This window comes from Camellia sinensis, chromosome 5 (genome assembly GCF_055761805.1).
Source record: "Camellia sinensis isolate YWXY chromosome 5, ASM5576180v1, whole genome shotgun sequence".
In the NCBI taxonomy this organism is placed as follows: Eukaryota; Viridiplantae; Streptophyta; class Magnoliopsida; order Ericales; family Theaceae; genus Camellia; species Camellia sinensis.
Genome location: NC_138965.1, coordinates 210,838,884 through 210,860,894, shown reverse-complemented (window position 1 = coordinate 210,860,894; position 22,011 = coordinate 210,838,884). Strand labels below are relative to the sequence as shown.

Sequence of the window (22,011 nt, the reverse complement as noted above, 5' to 3'; positions counted from 1 at the left end):
CGTAATATCCACAACGGGGGCTCCGAATTCAGAGTCTTTATTCTGCCAATGCATGACCTGCACGGATGGGGCTCCGAATTCGAAGGCTTTTTGATCTTGTCGAATCGTGATATCAATGAAGGGTGCTCCGAATCCGAAGGCTTATTCGTCCCATGCGTGACCTGCACAGATGGGGCTCTGAATTCGGAGGTTTTTTGTTCTTGGCCAATCGTGATATCTACGAAGGGCGCTTCGAATCTGGAGGCTTATTCGGCCCATGCATGACCTGCACGGATGAGGCTACGAATTCGGAGCCTTTTTTATATTGGGCAATCGTGATATGCACGAAGGGTGCTCCGAATCCACAGGCTTATTCGGCCCATGCGTGACCTGCACGAATGGTGCTCCGAATTCGGAGGCGTTTTGATCTTAGCCAATCGTGATATCGACGAACGGCGCTCCGAATCCGCAAGCTTATTCGCCCCATGCGTGACTTGCACGGATGGTGTTCCGAATTTGGAGGCTTTTTTATCTTGGCCAATCGTGATATCCACGAAGGGCACTCCGAATCCGGAGTCTTTATTCGGCCCAAAGATGACCTGCATAGATGGGGCTACGAATTCGGAGCCTTCCCTCTCGAATTCAATGGATAGTGTACCTAGCGGGGAAACTTTAGCTTCGCTGCATTCTATAATAGTAAACAATAACGAATTAGTCCACTACAGAAATGAGACTTCATAAGTTCAGAGACTTGAGAATGGAACAAAAAATGGGCAGACTCAACCGTCTTTCAAAAAGAGATTCAGCTATGTTGAAAAGACAATTACCTCACTTGCAAACATATCGGGGCAAGATTAAATATATGATAGGGTTACCCGATATTGTAATCATTGTTGATCAGCACGAAAAATATACAATTCTTCGATAATGTATTACTTTGGGAATTCCAACGAAGAATATGCATCCATACCCAGCCTCATCTACAAGCGTTGGCCCAATGATGCAGCAAGCTAGTCCCCCCCAGGTGGAGACCCCTGGGATAAGCCAAGAAGTTTTATGGGAAGCCTTGCAAGAAGTGGAACAGGTGAAACCAATCAACAAATGATGGGTCAGATTAGAACGGAGCACAAGGCGATCAGTGATTTGATGCAGACCTTAACAGTGGATGGGCACTTTTTTCCTCCGCAAACTCCCCAACATTAGGGTCGAGTTATCAAAGATGTTATACGTGCAGATTTCCAGCAATGGAACATTCCACTCCATGAATGGAAACCGATACTACAAATAGCTTTTATTGAACTAGGGTCCAATAGAATGGCCAGCCCGTTATTCAATCAATTAGTAACGGCCATGACGGAAAAACTTAATCGATAAAAGCTATTGGTAGTACCGTTTTACTTGCTCTAGTATTCACTTCCTTTCAAGGAATTGTCACTTTCCAAAAAGGCTTGCTGAAAATCAAAGAAAGAAGGTTAATTTTACCACGTAGTTCGTCAGTTAAACCAACGATTCTCTTCTCAAAGTAATAGAGAGGTCTTTTTCTAGTTAGACTTCTATCAATAAAAGAACCATCCCTTCCTATTTGTTTGTCCTGTCAGATAGAAAGAAAATTAGACCCCAAAGAAAGAGCCCTTTACCACTTTAGGGGGTGGAGGTGAAGGGGGGGTTTACATACAACCAAGGCAAAGTGGTTTATGATTGAATCTCAGAGGCATTCTTATCATTTGGTAGATCCAAGTCCATGGCCTATTTCGGGTTCACTCGGAGCTTTAGCAACCATCGTAGGAGGTGTTGGATATACACACTGGGTGCATCAAGAAGTCTCTGATCCTGCCTTATAGTTTCTTTAAGGTAGCATTTGCTCAAAACCTGAAGAACATAACAAAAATGAGTAAAAAATATGGCTCGATATGATTTTTTTTCTATAACAAAAATGAACGAGTTTTCACCTCCCAAATCTCTTCATCTGAATGTTGCTACAGAGGATCGATGTTACTTCTCATCATTCCTTGGAATAGGGTTGGGTCCTGGGCAATTATATTCAACTGAGACCTTAAATCTTGGAGGCCTGTCTTACCAATATCTACTTCATCAATCAATATATGTCCCTCAAAGGGTTCTACAACCCTGAATAGAGCTTGAACTATCCAGTTCTACCCACAACTCCAATTATTTTCCCTCCCGGAAAGGAGCAAGATATCCCTTTAAGTGCCATCGTTATAGCGATCCCGGGTTTACCCTTGTTGTACAGTGATCCGGACTTGTGTCCATGGATGTTGGTATTTGTTTATTATCTAGTTTGCATCCTTTTTACTTTGTATATTGAGTTATAGGATGTGTTGGGCAGGTTTGTTACAGGTTGGTTGTGTTTGGGAGCCTAGTGATGCTGCCCAAATTTTTGGACCTTCGCTCGAGCGAGGAGTTGGTCGCTCGAGCGAGTGTTGAGTTCGTGTCTGGTGGATCGAGCCAGAGTGGCTTCGCTCGAGCGAGCGATTGCGTCTGGTTCTGGACCTGAGAGTTGTATTTCTTGGCTCGAGCGAGCTTTCTTCGCTCGAGCGGTCTGGTTTGTTCTTCGCTCGAGCGAGAAGTCCGTCGCTCGAGCGTGCTGGTGGCAAACCTGAGGGTTTGAATTGTTAGCTCGAGCGAACATTCTTTCGCTCGAGCGCACTTCTGAGTTTTTGGCTCGAGCGAGAACTTCTTGGCTCGAGCGAGATTTTTCTATGTCTGATCGCTCGAGCGACAAAGGCTTCGCTCGAGCGAGCGTGTTTTATATCAGCGGACAGTAGCGTTTTTGAACATCAGTTTTTCACTTTTTTTTTCTTTCAAACCCTAGAACCGAGACCCTCTCTCTCTAAACTTACACTCTCTCTAAGATTTGATCTCCCTAGAGTGTGAATCTAGCCTAGGGCCTTTGTTAAAAAGATAGAGGGCGTTGAGAGCTTCGATTTAATCTGAAAAAGTTTGGATTTGGAGCACGTTGATCTTCGAGTCTTCATCTCCTTTTTGGCTCAAACTTCGAGGTAGGGATATCCTACTCCTCTCTATGGATTTTGTCTTTAAATTTTAGTATTTTGAGATGTTGGGGTTGGTTTGGTAATTTGGTAAAAGTTTGGGGCTTTTGTGTTATTTTACAAAAGTGGGAGTTTTATTCATAATAAACCTAGATGCATGTTTGGCATTGAGAAATGGAATAAATGTTGAATCATTGATGAAAATGGGACCTAAGGGTTGAAATGGTAATTATGGAAAATGACCTAATTACATTGTTTGATTAATTCGGATAATTAATTGTGAGAAATGAGGTAATGAAATGGAATTGTTGAGAGTGGGAATGTATGGGGTTAAAGGGTGTAGTTGAATTATTTGTCACTCACCGGATTGAAATGTTGATTGAATATCCATTGTGCATTTATTTTCTGTTTAGAAATAACTGTTTTGGGCTATCGGTGGAGGATAGTCGTGATTGTTGTAGACAATGCATGATGATTAGGCAAACGGAAACTAATCAATGGAATGTGTCATAGAATTTGACGGTTGATAGAATACATTAACTGTATGTATTGAGTGATTGTATATAGAACCAATGTGTTTGTATACGTTATGTATAGAGGAGGAGATGGGGGATGTACTCCGCGGTTTAGGGGAAGATGGGGGATGTACCTCTAAACCGGATAGCGTTGGGAGAAGATAGGGGATGAACTCCATAGATACAGCTCATATGCTTGTCTAGAGAAGTGAAGATAGAGCTTATATGCTTATCTTTGTGAAATGTGGATACAGCTTATATGCTTATCTGTGAATGTGGGATATTGTTGTTAAACATATCTATTGAGAATGTGGATATAGCTTATATGCTTATCTGTGAATGTGGGATATAGTTTTTATACATATCTGTTGAAATAATGATAGAGCTAACATGCTTATCTGTTGAAAAAGGGAAAATGAAAAGTAACTTGGACTTATGAGTCGGATGACATAAAATGAGATTTATGTGAATGTTTCAGTGTTGGCCATCTATCAATTGTTAATCTTTTAGTCATTGTTCATGGTTGGTTTAGTGTATTTCTACTGGGCTGTGGCTCACCCTATATGGGAATATCATTTTCAGGTACAGGTAGCATGCCACCTCCAAGGACATAGCTTGGGAGGCTAGAGGCGGACATACTTTTGTTGTTTTACTTTTTGATGTATTACATGTAATTTCAAGCCGAGGGCTTAATGTGTAAACGAGTTAGTACTCTTTTTTTGTAACCAAGTGTTAACTTGGAAAACTGTAAGCCTGTAGGGCATTTTGCTTTTGTTGTTAACATGTAATACTTTTGTATGAAACTCTGATGTATAAAAGAATGTGGTTATTTCATATGTCAATGCATGTCTTATTTGATGGGTTTAATGTTATTATTTTGAGGGCGTTACAACTTGGTATCAGAGCGTACCGGGTTCGAATACTTTGGGTACGTGGGAAGTGATTAGTATCACAATGGGTTTGTCTCGCTTGATAGAGACTTAGATGTAGTGTTATATGCTACGTGCTTAATTGATAACATGCTTATGTGACTATGTGGGTATGGGATTTAATTTCTAGGATGTTGATTGGATCCTTGGGTTTCTGGGAGTCTTATTGGAAAAGCACTTGATCAATGCTGTTTCTAACCGGAACTTTGGTAACGCCTTGGGACTATCATTATCCGGAAATGAAATTCGTGAGTGCTTATGTGTTTTTGTGCTTACGTGGAGTGAATTACAGTTGTCCATGCATTAGGACGTGAGTGTTTAGTTTCAGCACATTTGTGAATGTGCTAATGTTCTGTGTTACCTTTATTAGGATGTCAGGACGAGGAAGAGGTGCTAGGCGTGGTAGACCTGCGAGACAGGAAGTACCGTTACCGGGTGAGATTCCGGCAGTGCAGGAGGGAGTTGGCCAGGCCAATGTGGCCGAGCCAGTGAGTCAGCAGGCCATGGGTGCCTTGGCCAGAGAGATAGCAGGAGCTTTGGGTATTCTTAGAGCTAGGAATCAGGCAGCTGAGGCAGGGCCTTCTTTCTTGAAAAGGGAGTTTTTCCGGTCTAATCCGGATGAGTTTATCGGGGATCCGAAGGAGCCACTGAAGGCTGATGAGTGGCTAGAGCAAATGAGTAAGACGTTCGAGATTCTTGGCATCGAGGACGGAGCACTGAAAGTGACCTTGGCATCCTTCCAACTGAAGGGAGATGCGGGTCAATGGTGGAAGTACGAGAAGGCTCGTGTTGGTAGTACTTGGGAGGCGTTTGTGAATGTTTTTCAGGAGAGGTTTTTGTCTGCAGCAGCTAGGGAGAAGCTGAGGGACCAGTTTGGCCGGCTTAAACAGCAGGGCTTGTCAGTGGCCGAGTTTGAGGCTACTTTTACCAGTCTGTCCAGGTTTGCACCGGAACTAGTGGCGTCTGAGGAACGCCGTTGCTATGAGTTTGAGCGGAAGTTGAGGCGGGGCCTCAAGTTGAGAGTTAGTGGGTCTTACATCCGAGAGTATAGACACCTGGTAGATGCTGCTGCTCATATGGAAATTATGATGCAGGAAGAGGAGGAAGAGCAGAAGGGCTCCAAGAGGAGCCAAGATGGTCAGGGTGATGGCAGGAGGCAGAGGGGTTATAACCCTCAGCAGTCTCAAGGAGTAGTTTCTAGATCGACCTTTCCAGTGCCGAGTGCAAGCTCAAGGAGAGGCAATCAGGGGGAGTTTGCTTGTTACAAGTGTGGCCAGCTGGGTCACAAGGTTTCGGTTTGCCCGCAGAAGGGTGGGGGTCAGAGAGCTGCTTCTTCTTCTGCTAGACCGCAGAGTCAGAGTTTGGGCAGGGGGCAGCCCTTGTCTTGTTATCAGTGTGGACAGCCTGGGCACCTGAAGAGGTTTTGCCCGCAGTTGAGTGCCACTTCGAGAGCGTCTGGTTCTAGGCAGACGCAGAGTTTTCAGCCAGCTCAGTCTGTGCAGGCCTCGAGGGCCAATCCGGGAGCTTCGTCATCCCAGTCTGTGCAACAGTCTTTTGCTCCGAGAGGTGAGCAGGTAGGCCAGGGGCCTACGGGGCGTGTGTATGCTGTTACCGCGCAGGATTTAGTACCAGCTCCATCGGTAGTGAGAAGTACTTTTCTGTTTTGCAACTCGGTTGCTAATGTGTTTATAGACACGGGTGCATCTCATTCTTTTGTATCTGCTGCATTTGCATCTGTTTTGGAATTGGAGTTAGCACAGTTAGCATCTCATATTTGTGTGGTATCGCCTTTGGGTGGTGAGTTGATCTTGAAACAAGGTGTTCGAGGTTGTGATATAGAGGTCGCCGACTATATGCTTCCTTTTCCGTTTGTTGTCATGCCCATGAAGGGTTTTGATGTTATTTTGGGTATGGACTAGCTATCGTCATACCGGGCTGTTATCGATTGCTACCGCCAGAGGGTCACGTTATGTACCTTGAGCGGGGAGTGGTTCCATTTCTTGGGAGACCGGGTTGGTTGTGTGTTGCCACCGGGGTATGATTCGCGAGGGCGAAGTGAGCTTAGTGGTCTACTTGCTAGCTTTGAGAGTAGTGAGTGTGATGAGACCCAGATTGTGTTGCCGAGGGTGGTTTGTGAGTATTCGGATGTCTTTCCCGAGGATCTTGCTAGTTTGCCACCTCACCGAGAGATAGAGTTCTCTATTGATCTAGTGCCCGGCACAGCGCCGATTTCCATGGCACCTTACCGTTTTGCTCCAGCAGAGTTGGTTGAGTTGAAAGTTCAGCTCCAGGAATTGCTCGATAAGGGCTTTGTTCGCCCTAGTGTTTCGCCGTAGGGAGCACCGGCCCTCTTTGTTAAAAAGAAAGATGGTGCCTTGAGATTGTGTATAGACTACCGGAAGTTGAATCGGGCTATGGTTAAGAATAAGTACCCTATGCCCCGTATAGATGATTTGTTTGACCAGTTAAAGGGTTCCCGTTGTTTCTCTAAGATAGACTTGAGATCGGGTTACCACCAGTTGAGGGTCAGGGAGGAGGATATTCCTAAGACGGCATTCCATACGCGGTATGGCCACTACGAGTTTCTGGTGATGCCATTCGGGCTTACCAATGCACCAGCAGTCTTTATGGACTTGATGAACCGGATTTTCTGGGAGTTCTTAGACCGATTTGTGGTTGTCTTCGTGGACGACATTCTTATTTATTCGCCTTCTGAGGAGGAGCACGAGGCACACTTGAAAGTGGTGCTTGAGTTACTTAGAGCCCATAGGCTGTATGCCAAGTTTGGGAAGTGTGAGTTCTGGCTGAAGGAAGTCAAATTCTTAGACCACGTGGTATCCGGGGAAGGAGTGTTTGTTGATACATCCAAGGTTGAGGCAGTGCAAGATTGGGCACAGCCTAAGAGTGTGTTTGAGATTCGCAGTTTTCTGGGATTGGCTGGGTATTACCGTCGGTTTGTGAAAGATTTCTCCAGGTTAGCGTCACCGTTGACTAAACTGACTCGGAAGGGAGTCAAGTTTGTGTGGAGTGAGACTTGTGAAAAGTCGTTCCAAGAGCTGAAAGTTAGATTGACCACCGCTCCGGTGTTGATTATTCCGGAGAGAGGGTTGGGTTATGCGGTTTATTGTGATGCCTCACGAGAGGGTTTGGGTTGTGTGTTGATGCAAGAGGGGAAAGTGGTAGCTTATGGCTCACGTCAGTTGAAAATACACGAGAAGAATTACCCTACACACGACCTAGAGTTAGCGGCTGTGATCTTTGCCTTGAAAATCTGGAGGCACTACCTTTATGGTGAGAAGTTCGAGGTGTTCTCGGACCACAAGAGTTTGAAGTATCTGTTTACACAAAGAGACTTGAATTTGAGGCAGAGGAGATGCATGGAGTTCATCGAGGATTATGATTTTGAGTTGCACTATCATCCGGGAAAGGCCAATGTTGTGGCCGACGCCCTTAGTAAGAAGTCCATTAGTGATATAGCTAATATAGCCATCCGGGAATGGGAGATGTTGGGAGCACTTGGCGAGTTTGATTTGCTACTGGGCGAATCAGTTGAGGCTGCGGCCTTGTTTTCTGTTGTTGCGCAGCCTACACTTATGATTAGAGTGTTAGAGGCACAGAGAGGTGACCTTGAGGTAGAATCCCTCCGAGAGTAGATCTCAAGTGGGAAGGTTTATGAGGGTGTGACGGTGTATCCCGACCAGAGTGTGAGATACCGAGACCGTTTGTTTGTACCGGAGTCTTGCCGAGAGGAGGTACTCCGAGAGTTTCACCATTCGCGCCTTGCGGTGCATCCGGGAGGTACTAAGATGTATTAGGATTTGGGATGCCAGTTTTGGTGGCGGGGTATGAAGAGAGATGTGGCTGTTTTCGTATCGAAGTGCCTTACTTGCCAGCAAGTGAAGGCCGAGCATCAGAGGCCAGCGGGTTTGTTGCAACCCTTGCCTATTGCAGAGTGGAAGTGGGAGCATGTCACTATGGACTTCGTTGTAGGTCTTCCGAGGACTCAGCGGGGTAGTGATGCTATTTGGGTGGTTGTAGACCGGTTGACTAAGTCGGCGCACTTCATTCCTATGCGCGTGAGAGATTCGGTGGATCATCTTGCCGACTTGTATATTCGGGACATAGTGAGATTGCACGGGGTCCCAGTGACGATCGTCTCGGATAGAGATCCTCGTTTTACCGCTAGGTTGTGGCAGGGCTTGTAGAGTGCCTTGGGCACTAAGTTGACCTTTAGTACGGCTTATCATCCTCAGACTAACGGGCAGTCCGAGCGTACTATCCAGATCCTCGAGGATATGCTTCGGGGTTGTGTCCTGGACTTCAGTGGGACGTGGGAGAGGCACTTGCCATTGGTAGAGTTTGCCTACAACAACAGTTTTCAGTCTAGTATCGGTATAGCACCGTTTGAGGCCTTGTATGGTCAACTGTGTAGGTCTCCAGTTTGTTGGGCCGAGGTGGGTGATGCACCTTTGTTGGGTCCGGAGTTGGTTAGGGAGACGACGGAGAAAGTTGAGCTTATCCGTAGGAGGCTTGTTACAGCCCAGAGTCGACAAAAGAATTATGCCGACCGTAGGAGGAGACCTTTGGCGTTTGAGGTAGGTGATCATGTCTTTCTGAAGATATCACCTAGGCGAGGCTTGATGAGGTTTGGGAAGAGTGGGAAGTTATCCCCTCGGTTTATTGGTCCTTTTGAGATTCTTGAGAGGATTGGCGAGGTTGCTTATCGGTTAGCCTTACCGCCGCAGTTGTCCGGAGTGCATGACGTGTTTCATGTGAGTATGCTTCGGAAGTATGAGCCAGATCCATCACATGTGTTGGATTGGACCGATTTAGAGGTAGGTGAGGATGCCTCGTATGAGGAGAGACCGATTCGGGTCTTGGATAGGCGGGATCAAGTCCTGCGTGGCAAGACCATTCCTTTGGTGAAAGTCTTGTGGAAACAACACGGAGTGGAGGAAGCCACTTGGGAACGTGAGTTGGAAGTCCGTGAGAAATATCCAGACTTGTTTGTTGATATGTAATCTTGTGTTTAAATTTTGAACTATTGTTGAACTTAAGAGCTTTTATATATGTCTTAAGTTGTGAAACATTGAAAATGTTTTGGTTTATTGGAAGTATGTTTTGGAACTTGCCTCATATGGAAGTTGATTGTAACATTTTATATGTTGAATATATCGTTGAAATTGGAAAGATAATGCGTAATGTTGATGCATGTTGAAAGTACATTTGTTGTTTACATATTGTGAAATGCCTCTTGTTAAAGGGAGGGGGTGACCGGTAATGGGTCGAATTGTGGAATGTTAAAATGTAACATTGTTTAAAATGGAGGAAGAAAACCTGTTTTTCAAAACTTGTGCTTAATTTCGGGGACGAAATTCTTTAAGGGGGGGAGGTTATAGCGATCCCGGGTTTACCCTTGTTGTACAGTGATCCGGACTTGTGTCCATGGATGTTGGTATTTGTTTATTATCTAGTTTGCATCCTTTTTACTTTGTATATTGAGTTATAGGATGTGTTGGGCAGGTTTGTTACAGGTTGGTTGTGTTTGGGAGCCTAGTGCTGCTGCCCAGATTTTTGGACCTTCGCTTGAGCGAGGAGTTGGTCGCTCGAGTGAGTGTTGAGTTCGTGTCTGGTGGATCGAGCCAGAGTGGCTTCGCTTGAGCGAGCGATTGCGTCTGGTTCTGGACCTGAGAGTTGCATTTCTTGGCTCGAGCGAGCTTTCTTCGCTCGAGCGGTCTGGTTTGTTCTTCGCTCGAGCGAGAAGTCTGTCGCTCGAGCGTGCTGGTGGCAGACCTGAGGGTTTGAGTTGTTAGCTCGAGCGAACATTCTTTCGCTCGAGCGCACCTCTGAGTTTTTGGCTCGAGCGAGAACTTCTTGGCTCGAGCGAGATTTTTCTGTGTCTGATCGCTCGAGCGACAAAGGCTTCGCTCGAGTGAGCGTGTTTTATATCAGCGGACAGTAGCGTTTTTGAACATCAGTTTTTCACTTTCTTTTTCTTTCAAACCCTAGAACCGAGACCCTCTCTCTCTAAACTTACACTCTCTCTAAGATTTGATCTCCCTAGAGTGTGAATCTAGCCTAGGGCCTTTGTTAAAAAGATAGAGGGCGTTGAGAGCTTCGATTTAATCTGAAAAAGTTTGGATTTGGAGCACGTTGATCTTCGAGTCTTCATCTCCTTTTTGGCTCAAACTTCGAGGTAGGGATATCCTACTCCTCTCTATGGATTTTGTCTTTAAATTTTAGTATTTTGAGATGTTGGGGTTGGTTTGGTAATTTGGTAAAAGTTTGGGGCTTTTGTGTTATTTTACAAAAGTGGGAGTTTTATTCATAATAAACCTAGATGCATGTTTGGCATTGAGAAATGGAATAAATGTTGAATCATTGATGAAAATGGGACCTAAGGGTTGAAATGGTAATTATGGAAAATGACCTAATTATATTGTTTGATTAATTGGGATAATTAATTGTGAGAAATGAGGTAATGAAATGGAATTGTTGAGAGTGGGAATGTATGGGGTTAAAGGGTGTAGTTGAATTATTTGTCACTCACCGGATTGAAATGTTGATTGAATATCCATTGTGCATTTATTTTCTGTTTAGAAATAACTGTTTTGGGCTATCGGTGGAGGATAGTCGTGATTGTTGTAGACAATGCATGATGATTAGGCAAACGGAAACTAATCAATGGAATGTGTCATGGAATTTGACGGTTGATAGAATACATTAACTGTATGTATTGAGTGATTGTATATAGAACCAATGTGTTTGTATACGTTATGTATAGAGGAGGAGATGGGGGATGTACTCCGCGGTTTAGGGGAAGATGGGGGATGTACCTCTAAACCGGATAGCGTTGGGAGAAGATAGGGGATGAACTCCGTAGATACAGCTCATATGCTTGTCTAGAGAAGTGAAGATAGAGCTTATATGCTTATCTTTGTGAAGTGTGGATACAGCTTATATGCTTATCTGTGAATGTGGGATATTGTTGTTAAACATATCTGTTGAGAATGTGGATATAGCTTATATGCTTATTTGTGAATGTGGGATATAGTTTTTATACATATCTGTTGAAATAATGATAGAGCTAACATGCTTATCTGTTGAAAAAGGGAAAATGAAAAGTAACTTGGACTTATGAGTCGGATGACATAAAATGAGATTTATGTGAATGTTTCAGTGTTGGCCATCTATCAATTGTTAATCTTTTAGTCATTGTTCATGGTTGGTTTAGTGTATTTCTACTGGGCTGTGGCTCACCCTATATGGGAATATCATTTTCAAGTACAGGTAGCATGCCACCTCCAAGGACATAGCTTGGGAGGCTAGAGGCAGACATACTTTTGTCGTTTTACTTTTTGATGTATTACATGTAATTTCAAGCCAAGGGCTTAATGTGTAAACGAGTTAGTACTCTTTTTTTGTAACCAAGTGTTAACTTGGAAAGCTGTAAGCCTGTAGGGCATTTTTCTTTTGTTGTTAACATGTAATACTTTTGTATGAAACTCTGATGTATAAAAGAATGTGGTTATTTCATATGTCAATGCATGTCTTATTTGATGGGTTTAATGTTATTATTTTGAGGGCGTTACAGGGAGAGTAGGCGTGTATCAAATGGAAAGGTCCTCTAGGTCAATTCTTCCATTTGTTGGCCACAATTGTTCTAGTCTACAATCTTTGATCACCAGTGGTGCTTCAGTTGGTATGTTAGACAATCTAAGAATTCTCTCAACTGAGATCATTTTGTTTTCTGCATTACATAGGTTCTGTATGAGAGGGTTCAAGGACGTCGTTGGAAAATTCAAAGATCTTTGAAGAGAAAATTCGAATTCTGTAGATATGATGAGAGGCTTAGATTCTTCAATAGTCACAACTAAGAACACAAAAGAAAGGAGATGATGGAGATAAGAGATTGGGTGAAGAAGAAGGCAAAGTAGTTAGAGAGAGAATAATGGCAAGACTCTCCCATGGATCTCCCACTTTCACTCTCAAGGTAGATAATGGAGAAGGGAAATTAGTTCTTTTCCAAGAGTTGTCTCTCCAAAATCTATCCCTTGTAAAGCTATGGATGGGTGCTATTTATAGGCACCTCATGATGTAGAATGGAGCCCATGTGCAAGGCACACGAGGAATATTTTCTCTAACAACCTTGTCCGAGAAGGTGACCTCTCCGAGGATGAGGAAAACCCCGAAGAGGAGATCAACCTCTCGGTGAACCCTTCTTCTTAGCCATACCTAACCAATAATCCCCAATCATCCCAAAGGGTCAGGGGTAGTCCCAGAGGACGCCCTGCCGCAGAAGGGTCAGGGCTAGTTCAAGAGAACGCCCTGCCCCAAATATTATCTAGTCTCAGGAACCCCCTAGATCGTGCAACCTCGACCCGGGTATAGGCTAGTTTAATCGAAGAGTGTATTTATCTCCACTCACCGTCCTCAGGATCGGGTCCTTTGTTCGGACTCCATTACGCCCATGGTTTTGGTACGTAAATCTCAGAAAGCTCCGAGTCCGCAAGTGTTGTGGAACTCATTAATGGAGCGGCCTCTAGATTGCGTCTAAATCCGTTCGAAGCCAAGTGCTTCGAATCTCTAGGTTCGTGGATCCGAACCCTTTCGAGTCTGAGCCCGAGTAAGTCTCTAAGTTCATGGATCTAAACCCTTTCGAGGCTTAGAGCGATTCAGCCCGTTTGATGGCGATAAATCTAGGCCCACCAATCTTAGATCTACGATAAATTTGGGCCCACCAACCTTGGGTTATTAAGCCTAATTAATTTAGCGGACTCAAATTAGCTCCTCTTACAGGTCCCAAATAACCCATGCTAGTAGAACACTCAAATTCAAACCATATGTGGCCACCAAACCTACCAAGCCTGATATAAAATAAAACACTATTGAAGCAATTTTATCTTTTGTTATTCAAAAATAGTTCATAAAGAAAAGGGAGAGAAGGAGGGGGAGGAGGAGGAAGAGGAAGAAGACTACTTACTTGGGCCAATGGATGTCCTCTGGAGGGTAACCAGAATGACAAGAATAACAAAGAAAAAGGTTAAAAAAGAAGTTAATTCTAACACTCAGCCACTCCATAGTTGCGGAGTTGTGGAAGACAATGTGAGAGTAGTCATCAATTAGTCCAAGACTCTTTGTTAGGAAGTCATATTCCCGATTGAAACAATGAATCAACGCATGCCAACCATCCTGGCTGTTTCTCTAGCAGTTGCTATATAGTAACCCCGTGGAAATAAAATTGAATATTTCAAAAAATGTTTTTGTATAGGGCTTTTCACATACCAATCATCTTCTGGTTTTGATCCTCAAATTAGGAAATGTTAATAAGATATTATAGCCAGGAAGATATCATTCTTGATTGATCCATTTTTGTAGTGCAGTGAGATCATCGATATATGTGGATGCAGTAAAACTGATACAAGGTTAAAATATTTAACGCTCCGTTTAATGTTTTCCATAGAAAATGTTTTCCTATGTTGGTTGCATCATTGAAACTAATTTATTAGTGGTGAGGTGGTGAAGGTGATGATGATTGTGGTAGTGTGGTGGCATTTGCCCAAATAAGCTCGTTTATTCAAACAATGTGAAGAAAATATTTTCTACCCAAACAAATGGGGCATAAATGAGAGAGATTTTTCTTACCTGATACCATATAGAGATGAGAAGGATGAGAAGGAAGAGAAGTGGGAGTTGCCAAGAAACCATGCACATACGAATGGTGATACAGAATAGCTGAATAAGAACAAATGCTAATCCAGCTAATCTATAAGGGTTGTTTGTGTCCACTGTGCTTTGATTTGTTGAAGACTGATGACAAAAGGAGAAAAAATAAAGAAAAAAAGAAAATTAAGGAAAGGAAACAAACAGACACACGATAGAAAAAGAAAAAAGAGAAAACTAACCCTGTTGAGAATCTGACTTGAAGGTGTCGAGTCAAAAAACGACATAGGTGCCGTGAAAATCGAAGCAATCATGCCAACAAATAGATTCTAAGCTGTCTTCAGAGCAATTGACGACAATAGAACCATCCTTCCCAGCATAAAAATGGAGCCACCAGCAGACAAGGAGACAAATATCCCCAACATCTTCCCGTTGCTCACCCTGCCTGGCTCCTCTACTGCCCAAGTAATCCAGCAACTGCTTCCCATTTGCAATCCTTGGAAGATAACTTCGCATAAGAGAATAACCGGCATGAGAGCTCCTTTGTAGGCACTAGTTATGAATTTCGAGTAAACTAGCCAGTTTACTCTCCCAGTTTGTGTCTCTTCATGGTCATTAGTCCTTTTTAAACTCTCAGGACTGTTTGTTTGGCGCTCTTGAATCCCAATTCTCTGATTGGGCATATGAGCATGATTTTGTGTTTGGTGCCATTGGATTCACTTGTTTGAGAGAGTTTTTGTGGCTAGACATCATTCTTACGAGTACGCCTTGTGGATCTTCCATTAGTTCTCCATATTTTCCAAATTGAACAATCCTACCGTCTCTCATTACCTATGAAATAATATGCAATCATAAGAACACTGTTCTCGAGTTATTATATTATTAGTACCAGATGAAAATTCAGAGAAAACTATACCAGAACAAGGTCTGCAGCGTATAGAAATTCCAACTGATGGATGACACAGACAACAGTCTTGCTTGACAAGAATCAAGTCAGACATTCCTACGAAAAATTAAAAAATTTAGATTTATCGGCTTTTAGCTTAGAATAAGTTGTAGCAAACGAGGTGGGGAATGAAAATATTGCTTGCCTGGAAAAGATGTGCCCTGGCAAGTGCATCAACAACGTTGAAAGGATCGTCCAGGAAATAAACGTCAGAATCGCTGTAAATAGCCCTTGCTGGCTGAATTCCCGATTTTTGACCGCCACTTAACTTCGTGCCTCTCTCTCTCTCACCAAAATCAAATCGCCATTAACCCAGTTCGATACATCCTTGTTCAGTGTGCATGCGCACAAAACAGATTCATACAATTCCTCATCCATTTTGTTGCCAAGCAGCATATTGTCTCTGACTGTTCCAGTTTGAATCCACGCACTCTGCGAAACATATGCTTTGGATCCATAAACTTGAATCCCCCAGCCAGAAATCCTGGGAATCTCACCCAGTATATTGCAGAGTAGGCTTGATTTACCCGATCCAACAGACCCACAAATCGCAACGTTGTATCCTTTCATGATTTTGAGCTCGTTAGAAATTCGAACGGTTGGTTTTTTCGAATTTGTTTCCCAAGAATATTCCCCTTTCTCAATCTCAATCACAAAATTGAAGGATGACACTGTGTTATTAGCATTGTTTACAGGCATCTCAAGGTCTTTTTCTTGAATGAACTCACGGATACGATCAAGCAAGACTTTTGTCTGTGCAATCATTGAAATGAACTCAGGCAAGTTATATTTGGGTTCTTGGAGAACCCAAAATGTCGCCAAAGCTGGGAAAATTGTGCCTAATGTCAATGGCGTTTTAGCTAGAGCAATGCAAACACCAAAAGTGGCGGCAGAGACGAAAACTGGGGAAGCCCAAAAGAGAAAGGCCACTGCAGATTGTGTGTGTCGCAATCCAAGCAGTTTCTTCAAGAAGCTGGACTCCCGGGAATGCAGTTTCATGACTCTCATGCTCTTGAAAGTCTCTGACGTAGCTTTTATTCTCGAGTCCTTAACGTTCGTTATCTTGGAGTGGTACCTGTTAGGAAAAAAATTGAAATTTAATTTTTTTTTTTTTTTGGATTAAATTTGAACCAAAATTAAGGTAGATCCACACTAGTCTTTTTTTTTTTTTTTTTTTTAAACTTTTCTGATTCGTCACTAAAAATGGGGAGAAAGGCCAACCCAAACACTATTAAATATATATATATATATATTATCATAAAATCTTCCAAAAAATTGACTTAATTTTGTCCTTTCTAAACTAATTTTTTTCCCCCTAAAAAAATTCAAAATTATAACTTTTTAAAGCTTTCGAATTCTAAATTTACAATTTTTCCAAGAGCAAGTACCTCTTCTGCCTGTTGGCTAATGGGGTGATGCAAACCATGACCAAAACAGTTGTGAACAGAGCCACCATAGAAGGGGCTGCACCAAGGCTCCTGTAAAGGATGATGAGAGCTAGAAAGACTTGAACTGTGAGCAACCAAACTTGATGAACCTACAAACAAAGCTCTCCAATCTTCTCAATGTCAGCATTAATCAAGTTTACGATCCTCCAATTGATCGGACCAGATTGAGACAACTTAATCGACAATGATTTCTTGTAAATTAACACCATGAGAGCTGCTCGAATTCACACACTGACACGTTGCGCACCAAAGTACCACTGTCTTTGAGACACTGATTCCATGTTCTTTGTGATGAAGAAAATGAATACTATTATCAATCCATGGTTGTAGCTTGATGCATCATCATTGTTCACAGATAGAGAATTTGCATAGTGTGTGATTAGGAATGGCCCCATGTAAGAAGAAACCGCATGAATTCCTGCAAAAAAAAAAAAAAAAAAAAAAAAAAAAAAAAAAAAAAAAAAAACAATATAGCAAAAGGATGTGAAAATTAGCTAAATCAAGTCTAATAAGAGATGCAAAGTAAGCAGTTATGCCAAAAAAAAAAAAAACAAAACAAAAGAAAACAATAAAAAAAACCTATGTTTTCATTTTAGGCTTCAATGTGTAAATTATCCGGAAAAAAAAATTAAATTGATCTGATAAGCATAATTACATGATTTATTATCTTAATGAACGATTTATTTTCAATTTTTTTTTTTCTTATGTTTGATTTGTTTTCATAAATTTGTTTTAGAAAACAAAAAAATAAAAAATAGTTTAGTGAAAAAAATAAAAAAATAAAACTTATGATTTTTATATAGATTTATCTTTTTGAAGGTTAGAAATAATTTTTAAAATTTCAAAACTATATTTTTTATATTTATTTTTGTCAAACTACTTGACTCGAACTCATGATATCTTGTTTTGATTACACTTGTGTGTTTCTTTGCATTGCATGTGCATTGGTGCGCCTAGGACACCGTGTTTGCCATCTGCTATTCTTGAACGGTTTGCCGGAGGCTTGTCTTGTCAAGGCATGACCATAAGGCTGACCGGTTATGGGCTCTGCCAGTATGGGAACACAAACCCCGGTTTTACCAAGGCGCCCTTTTTAACCATTCGACCTAGTGCATATTCGGAATCCATAGTGACCATTCCAAGCTAGGACAGGTTGCTTACTCGATTTAGGTTGTTTGAAACCGCTGCGTGCGTAGTGAAACCCTAGCTCCTGACAAAATAGGACAGGGAAACCCTACCCCAACATAGGGGTGTTTTGGCTCTCACTTGCTTGCTATGTGCTTTTAGGGTGTGTCCCTACAGGAATGCATGTAACAGTTTGCAGGTCTGGGTATCAGGCTTGCAGGCATCAGTATTTGGGAATCAGTTGTACCTGAGGGTATCAGTTCACCGGCAGAATTCAGTAGAGAGCACACTCATTCAACTATGCTCATATCTGTTCAGGTGAAATCAGGCTGAGATGCTGCATGTTTTCTCTTTTGCTAGGGTAGTCTTGGAACCATAGCTTCAGAAGGCTCCGATATCCCCCGAGGTTCATCGGACTTGTGCTGATAGACTTTGTCAGGTCAGAGATTCAGTTCAAGGGCAAATCAGTGTTCCTCCGCCAGAGGCAGGGTAAAAGGGACCAGTTAGGCACAGATCACCGGTTCAGCAGTTACCAGATCAGTGGCCCTTATCCACCCCACCAGTGAATAGTCAGGCTGAGGCCTCAGTTTTTATCAGTTTTTAGTCACCCCACCAGTCAGTCAGCCAGAACAATAGAACATGGCAGGGATGGAGGAAATGATGCGTCAACTCCAAGAAAGTATGAAACTCATGCAGCAAGACGCTGCCCGCCAGACGGAATTTGCCAAACAGCAGGCTGAGCTAATCACCAGGTTGCAACAGCACAACGGAGCATCTGCTTCACATCAGGCTCCTTCCCCACCAGGAGCTCCAGCACCTGGGGAGACACCAAATGTCCAGGAAGGTACGGACATTCCGATGGGACCGGCTCCGCCTCCAATCCTACCCCAATTATCCAAAACACCCACCAACCTGCCGGATTCTCCCTTTGAGTCCGAGGTGGACCCCACAGCATTGAAGGTGAGCAAGCTTGAAAAGCTGTTCAAGAAATCTCAAGGCGTCAAGTCCATCCCGGACATCGAGGACGGGTATACCGACGTAGCTGTGACGCTGCCGGACAGATTTAAGATGCCACACATCGATCAATTTGATGGATTTGGCGATCCCATAGTGCACCTCTGGTTGTTTTCGGACATACTAAGGCCGATGGGCCCCACCAGGCTACAGAAACTTTTATTATTCGCCGGACCCTATCAGGTGTGGCCGCTATCTGGTATGCAAAATTAGAAGATGATGTCAAGCGGAACTGGGATGAGATGGCCGAGGCCTTCGTCGCGCAGTACTCCTATAATACGCAAATCGAGGTTACAACCCGTGATCTTGAGACAACAAGGCAAGAGCCTAAGGAGAGTTTTTCTGATTTTGTAGCCCGCTAGAGGGCGAAGGCCTCAATGACGACCCTTAGGCCCACTGAAAAAGATCAAATTCGGATGATTGTACGCAATCTCCAGCCCAAGCTTATGTAGAAAATGATCGTTCTCCCCTTCCCCACCTTTTCAGATTTACATGAGATGGAAGTACAGATCGAGGACGCTATGAAGTAGGGCCTTCTTGACTAGGAGAAGGAGCAGCCCAGGAGGGCATTTTCCCGCAATTCAAATGCGACCACCAATGGTGATGCAGCTGCAAGATCTTCTGATGTGGGCATGGTTACCACCACCGTATCAAAAATAGCTACCCTATTCACCGGTGCGTCCGGAAGTAGCTCACAAGGAACCAAATACCCACCTCGAGTCAAGAGGGTTTTCACCCCACATCATATGCCTTTGTCAAAGGCTCTAGAGGTCTTAATCCGGAAAGGGCATCTGAAACCATTGGAATAACGGCCTCTACCCGATCCTCTCCCTCCAAAGCATGACCAGACTAAGTACTGCGCCTACCATCAACAAACCAGTCATGACACCGACAGTTGCTTTCGTCTGCGCCATGATGTACAAGATCTGTTTGACAACGGGGTCATTGCCGCACCAGGTCCTACAAAGTCTATCGGCACTTGATCAGTGAACTTGTGGGGGATAATGTGATGTGATCAAAGGATGAACCACCTATAGGCGGCGCTCAGTTTACTCCTGATATGGCGTATGGCACGCACCGTTTTGAGCATTTGGCGAATGTTACATTCTGACTTGGGTATTGAGTCAATCTTGTTGTTTTGTTTTGAGTCAGTCTTTTCATACTGAGTCAGTTGAGGTCTGTTTTGTCGTATCGAGTCAGTCCTGTTGTATAGGAGTCGGGTGATCCCAGAGGCGTTACCTCAGACATCACTGTTTTGTTTCGTGTTTGTCTTTTTGCTTTCTTTGAGTCTGTTTCTACCGAAGAGCCAGTTGTGCCAACAGATCTCAATGAAACAACAGTGATATTCACACTCTTGTATTTGCTTCGGCCGTGCGCCAGTTGTGCCAGAAAATTTGAATCGAACGGCAGTACTTTTCACCTACTTTTCTGTGCCTTGAATTCATTGCATTGACCTAAGTTTTTCAAAACTTTTTGAACACTACGGTGAAAACAAAGAGGAAGGAATTCCTTAGGATTTGAAAAAAAAAATTTGATCAATTGAGAGAAAGAGAGGCATGCTAAGTCTTTAATGATCGAGATCATGCTTGTTAATGTGAGTATTGAGAAGGATCCTGGCTTGATCCAGATTGGTCCCACACTATCTTCAGCGCGAGCGACTAGTCGTTTTCTTAAAAGATTTCAAAAAATGTTTTGCGCGATCCTACGAAGACCTGTGTGGAATCGCTCTTAAGATTATGCAGCCTAGGATCGCTCTCAGCCTCAAGACTCGACCCCTCATTGTCAAACCTTGGACTTAAGTTCAGAAATGTTCAAAGGTCAACCATAATGCGAGGCCTGCGTGGCCAGATTCGAAGCAGCCCTCGAACTAGGGGCAAGAAAAGTCAAATCAAGAAGATCAAGTGTTTTCAAAAGAAGCTTGCGAAGCTAGATCAAAAGCCCTCAAACTAGGGGCAAAACTGTCAGATGTGCTCGAAGAGTCAAAAAAATTGGGATGTTTCTCAAGCTAACAAAGATCGGCAAGAATGCCAAATCCCAGAGGGGAAGAGAGAAGAAAGTATTGCTAAAGAAAAACTGAGTTCCGATCTATAACACTAGGGGCAAATTCAGCCTCCACGGGATGGACTCCTACATCGTCAGCGAACAGCAGCCACTCTCTTGGATTCAGATGGATTCGAGATCTCAAAACCATTTGACATGGACCAAGCTACACTTTTACCCCTTGAGAGGCTCGCTGGGCCGAAAACCCGGAAGGGCGACCCAGGCAAAAGTTAGAGCAAGAAAAAGGACAAAAAAAAAAGAAGAACAAAAATGCAAAGAACAAAAAAAAAAAAAAAAGAAGAAAAAGAAAAAAAAGAAAAAAAAATGAAAAGAAAAGAAAAGAAGAACATAGCTCGCAAGGTTGAAAACCCAGAAGGGCGGCCTTGGCAAAAGTTAGAGTGCAAAATGAGAGGTTAAAATACTCGAGTGTACCTTAACCCCGAACTACGTAAGGCTTAATTCCCGTCTTTGGAATACGTAGGCAACTTCATTCTGAAGTCCAGCCGTAAAACACTTCAAACTCAACTATGTCCATGTGATGGTTCTGGTCATCTTTGTCTTTTTTTGTATCTGGGAGTTTGGTTGTGATCGTCACTCTGAGGAATGATTGCAATGCACTGCAGTGCCATTCAGACAAGGGGCAACTTTCTGTTGCCATACCACGCGTTGTGCCGTCGTTCAAACAAGGGGCAACTTTCCGTTGCCATGCAGCTCCCTTCAGGTAAGGGGCAATTTTCCTTCGAATCTGAGGTTGTGCATCTCGAGAGTGGGTTCTATGCTCGTTGGGCAGTGGCCGTTTGCAAAAACAGTTTTTGAGAATTTTTACTAAGGTTGACTGAGTTTCTCTCGAAAACTATTCCATTTTTCCAAAACTGGACCTTTTTCTTGGACCTAAAAAAGGAAAATTTTCAGTGCTCATAACCTAACTTGCATGATTTCAAATCAGAAAATTGAACAAGCATGTTAATCTAACTCTTATGTTGGTCAAAATTGTTTTAGTCGAAAACCAAAACAAAAAAATTGGTCAAAATGATGAACTAGGGGCACAGTTGAGTCAGGCTTCCTGTCTTTTCCCCGTTGCCAATGCCTTCGCCAGAAAGGGCACCATACTTGCCAAGAAGGGCACTCTCCCTGCCAGAAAGGGCACAACTGAAACTGTCAACAAAAGAGCTGAAAGCTCTCTCATCCTCCAAGCAACGAGGTATCAAGCCAACTGCGAAGCACGAACTGGAATGGATCAAGATATCCCACTCCCTCATCTGGACAGATCTAACCACGTCCAAACTCCCCGGCAGAGCATCGACAGCCGATGTTAGCTGCAGATTCGCTACACGCTTAGTT

At 43.2% G+C, this 22,011-nt stretch overlaps 1 pseudogene; it reads right to left on the bottom strand.

Moving 5' to 3' along the window:
- Positions 1-1,725: 1,725 nt before the first annotated feature.
- On the bottom strand, positions 1,726-16,916 carry LOC145792063 (ABC transporter C family member 3-like; annotated as a pseudogene).
- Positions 16,917-22,011: the final 5,095 nt, after the last annotated feature.